Source organism: Rhipicephalus microplus, unplaced genomic scaffold (genome assembly GCF_043290135.1).
Source record: "Rhipicephalus microplus isolate Deutch F79 unplaced genomic scaffold, USDA_Rmic scaffold_969, whole genome shotgun sequence".
Taxonomy (NCBI): Eukaryota; Metazoa; Arthropoda; class Arachnida; order Ixodida; family Ixodidae; genus Rhipicephalus; species Rhipicephalus microplus.
In genome coordinates this window covers 533-5737 of record NW_027465520.1, presented here as the reverse complement: position 1 = coordinate 5737, position 5205 = coordinate 533, and the positions used below count along the sequence as shown (strand labels likewise).

Below are 5205 nucleotides of genomic sequence, written 5' to 3'. Positions count from 1 at the left end.
GTAGGCTCGTACCTCCAACCTTTCGGTTTACAGCCGATCGCGCTAGCCAATTGCGCCACGGAGACAGTCCTGCTCCACACTCACCACCATCAGAACATAGTTTCAAAGCTATCAGCCCAAAATAAAAAAAGCAACACACCACTCCCGGGAGGGCTCAAACCTCCAACCTTTCGGTTAACAGCCGATCGCGCTAGCCAATTGCCCCACGGAGACAGACGTGCTCCACTCTCACCACCATCAGAACATTTCTTCAAAGCTATCAGCCCAAAGAAAAAAAAAGCGCCGCACCACCACCGGGTGGACTCGTACCTCCAAATTTCGGTTAACAGCCGATCGCGCTAGTCAATTGCGCCACGGAGACAGTCCTGCTCCACTCTCACCACCATGAGAACATATCTTCAAAACTATAAGCCCAAAGAAAAAAAAGCAACACACCACTCCCGGGAGGGCTCAAACCTCCAACCTTTCGGTTAACAGCCGATCGCGCTAGCCTATTGCGCCACGGGGACAGTCGTGCTCCACTCTCACCACCATCAGAACATATCTTCAAAGCTATCAGCCCAAAGAAAAGAAAGCGCCGCACCAGCACCGGGTGGGCTCGTACCTCCAACCTTTCGGTTAACAGCCGATCGCGCTAGCCAATTGCTTCACGGAGACAGTCCTGCTCCACACTCACCACCATCAGAACATATTTTCAAAGCTATCAGCCCAAAGAAAAAAAAGCAACACACCACTCCCGGGAGGGCTCGTACCTCCAACCTTTTAGTTAACAGCCGATCGCGCTAGCCAAATGCGCCACGGAGACAGCCGTGCTCCACTCTCACCACCGTCAGAACATTTCTTCAGAGCTATGAGCCCAAAGAAAAAAAGCGCCGCACCACCACCGGGTGGGCTCGTACCTCCAACCTTTCGGTTAACAGCCGATCGCGCTAGCCTATTGCGCCACGGAGACAGTCCTGCTCCACTCTCACCACCATCAAAACATATCTTCAAAGCTATCAGCCTCAAAAAAAAGCAACACACCATTCCCGGGAGGGCTCGAACCTCCAACCTTCCGGTTACCAGCCTTTCGCATAGCCAATTGCGCCACGGAGACAGTCGTGCTCCACTCTCACCACCGCCAGAACATTTCTTCAGAGCTATCAGTCCAAAGAAAAAAAAAGTGCCGGACCACCACCGTGTGGGCTCGTACCTCCAACCTTTCGGTTAACAGCCAATCGCGCTAGCAAATTGCGCCACGGAGACAGTCGTGCTCCACTCTCACCACCATCAGAACAAATCTTCTAAGCTATCAGCCCAAAAAAAAGCAACAAACCACTCCCGAGAGGGCTGGAACCTCCAACTTTTCAGTTAACAGCCGATCGCATAGCCACTTGCGCCATGAAGACAGCCATGCTCCACTCTCACCACCGTCAGAACATTTCTTCAGAGCTATCAGTCCAAAGAAAAAAAAAGTGCCGGACCACCACCGTGTGGGCTCGTACCTCCAACCTTTCGGTTAACAGCCAATCGCGCTAGCAAATTGCGCCACGGAGACAGTCCTGCTCCACTCTCACCACCATCAAAACATATCTTCAAAGCTATCAGCCTCAAAAAAAAAGCAACACACCACTCCCGGGAGGGCTCGAACATCCAACCTTCCGGTTAACAGCCTTTCGCATAGCCAATTGCGCCACGGAGACAGTCGTGCTCCACTCTCACCACCGTCAGAACATTTCTTCAGAGCTATCAGTCCAAAGAAAAAAAAAGTGCCGGACCACCACCGTGTGGGCTCGTACCTCCAACCTTTCGGTTAACAGCCAATCGCGCTAGCAAATTGCGCCACGGAGACAGTCGTGCTCCACTCTCACCACCATCAGAACAAATCTTCTAAGCTATCAGCCCCAAAAAAAAGCAACAAACCACTCCCGAGAGGGCTGGAACCTCCAACTTTTCAGTTAACAGCCGATCGCATAGCCACTTGCGCCATGAAGACAGCCGTGCTCCACTCTCACCACTGTCTGAACATTTTTTCAGAGCTATCAGCCTAAAGGAAAAAAATCGCCGCACCACCACCGGGAGGGCTCGAACCTCCAACCTCTCGGTTAACAGTCGATCGCGCTAGCCAATTGCGCCACAGAGACAGTCGTGCTCCACTCTCACCACCATCAGGACATATCTTCAAAGCTATCAGTCCAAAGAAAAAAAAGCGCCGCACCTCCACCGGGTGGGCTCGTACCTCCAACCTTTCGGTTAACAGCCGATCGAGCTAGCCAATTGCGTCACGGAGACAGTCCTGCTCCACACTCACCTACATCAAAAGATATTTTCAAAGCTATCAGCAAAAAATAAAAAAGCAACACACCATTCCCGGGAGGGCTCGAACCTCCAACCTTTCGGTTAACAGCCGACCGCGCTAGCCAATTGCGCCACGGAGACAGACGTGCTCAACTCTCACCACCATCAGAACATTTGTTCAAAGCTATCAGCCCAAAGAAAAGAAAGCGCCGCACCACTCCCGGAAGGGCTCGAACCTCAAACCTTTCAGTTAACAGCCGATCGAATAGCCAATTGTGCCATGGAGACAGTCGTGCTCCACTCTCACCACCATCAGAACATATCTTCAAAGCTATCAGCCCAAAGAAAAAAAGCGCCGCACCACCACCGGGTGGGCTCGTACCTCCAACCTTTCGGTTAACAGCCGATCGCGCTAGCCAATTGCGCCACGGAGACAGTCGCGCTCCACTCTCACCACCATCAGAACATATCTTCAAAGCTATCAGCCCAAAATAAAAAAAGCAACACACCACTCCCGGGAGGGCTCGTACCTCCAACCTTTTGGTTAACAGCCGATCGCGCTAGCCAATTGCGCCACGGAGACAGTCCTGCTCAACTCTCACCACCATCATTACATATCTTCAAAGCTATCAGCCCAAAATAAAAAAAGCAACACACCACTCCCGGGAGGGCTCGAACCTCCAACCTTTCGGTTAACAGCCGATCGCGCTAGCCAATAGCGCCACGGAGACAGTCGTGCTCCACTCTCAACACCATCAGAACATATCTTCAAAGCTATCAGCCCAAAGAAAAAAAAGCGCCGCACCACCACCGGGTGGGCTCGTACCTCCAACCTTTCGGTTAACAGCCGATCGCGCTACCCAATTGCGCCACGGAGACAGTCGCGCTCCACTCTCACCACCATCAGAACATATCTTCAAAGCTATCAGCCCAAAATAAAAAAAGCAACACACCACTCCCGGGAGGGCTCGTACCTCCAACCTTTTGGTTAACAGCCGATCGCGCTAGCCAATTGCGCCACGGAGACAGTCCTGCTCAACTCTCACCACCATCATTACATATCTTCAAAGCTATCAGCCCAAAATAAAAAAAGCAACACACCACTCCCGGGAGGGCTAGAACCTCCAACCTTTCGGTTAACAGCCGATCGCGCTAGCCAATTGCGCCACGGAGACAGTCGTGCTCCACTCTCACCACCATCAGAACATATCTTCAAAGCTATCAGCCCAAAATAAAAAAAGCAACACACCACTCCCGGGAGGGCTCGTACCTCCAACCTTTCGGTTAACAGCCGATCGCGTTAGCCGATTGCGCCACGGAGACAGTCGTGCTCCACTCTCACCACCATCAGAACATATCTTCAAAGCTATCAGCCCAAAGAAAAAAAAGCGCCGCACCTCCACCGGGTAGGCTCGTACCTCCAACCTTTCGGTTTACAGCCGATCGCGCTAGCCAATTGCGCCACGGAGACAGTCCTGCTCCACACTCACCACCATCAGAACATAGTTTCAAAGCTATCAGCCCAAAATAAAAAAAGCAACACACCACTCCCGGGAGGGCTCTAACCTCCAACCTTTCGGTTAACAGCCGATCGCGCTAGCCAATTGCGCCACGGAGACAGACGTGCTCCACTCTCACCACCATCAGAACATTTCTTCAAAGCTATCAGCCCAAAGAAAAAAAAGCGCCGCACCACCACCGGGTGGACTCGTACCTCCAAATTTCGGTTAACAGCCGATCGCGCTAGTCAATTGCGCCACGGAGACAGTCCTGCTCCACTCTCACCACCATGAGAACATATCTTCAAAACTATAAGCCCAAAGAAAAAAAAGCAGCACACCACTCCCGGGAGGGCTCAAACCTCCAACCTTTCGGTTAACAGCCGATCGCGCTAGCCTATTGCGCCACGGGGACAGTCGTGCTCCACTCTCACCACCATCAGAACATATCTTCAAAGCTATCAGCCCAAAGAAAAGAAAGCGCCGCACCAGCACCGGGTGGGCTCGTACCTCCAACCTTTCGGTTAACAGCCGATCGCGCTAGCCAATTGCTTCACGGAGACAGTCCTGCTCCACACTCACCACCATCAGAACATATTTTCAAAGCTATCAGCCCAAAGAAAAAAAAGCAACACACCACTCCCGGGAGGGCTCGTACCTCCAACCTTTTAGTTAACAGCCGATCGCGCTAGCCAAATGCGCCACGGAGACAGCCGTGCTCCACTCTCACCACCGTCAGAACATTTCTTCAGAGCTATGAGCCCAAAGAAAAAAAGCGCCGCACCACCACCGGGTGGGCTCGTACCTCCAACCTTTCGGTTAACAGCCGATCGCGCTAGCCTATTGCGCCACGGAGACAGTCCTGCTCCACTCTCACCACCATCAAAACATATCTTCAAAGCTATCAGCCTCAAAAAAAAAGCAACACACCATTCCCGGGAGGGCTCGAACCTCCAACCTTCCGGTTACCAGCCTTTCGCATAGCCAATTGCGCCACGGAGACAGTCGTGCTCCACTCTCACCACCGTCAGAACATTTCTTCAGAGCTATCAGTCCAAAGAAAAAAAAAGTGCCGGACCACCACCGTGTGGGCTCGTACCTCCAACCTTTCGGTTAACAGCCAATCGCGCTACCCAATTGCGCCACGGAGACAGTCGCGCTCCACTCTCACCACCATCAGAACATATCTTCAAAGCTATCAGCCCAAAATAAAAAAAGCAACACACCACTCCCGGGAGGGCTCGTACCTCCAACCTTTTGGTTAACAGCCGATCGCGCTAGCCAATTGCGCCACGGAGACAGTCCTGCTCAACTCTCACCACCATCATTACATATCTTCAAAGCTATCAGCCCAAAATAAAAAAAGCAACACACCACTCCCGGGAGGGCTCGAACCTCCAACCTTTCGGTTAACAGCCGATCGCGCTAG

General features: G+C 52.2%; 1 non-coding gene across 1 annotated transcript; it reads right to left on the bottom strand.

Annotated features, from left to right (window-relative positions):
• Positions 1-2344: 2344 nt before the first annotated feature.
• On the bottom strand, positions 2345-2418 carry TRNAN-GUU (transfer RNA asparagine (anticodon GUU)). Its single transcript has one exon. It is a non-coding gene; the product is annotated as a tRNA-Asn (tRNA).
• Positions 2419-5205: the final 2787 nt, after the last annotated feature.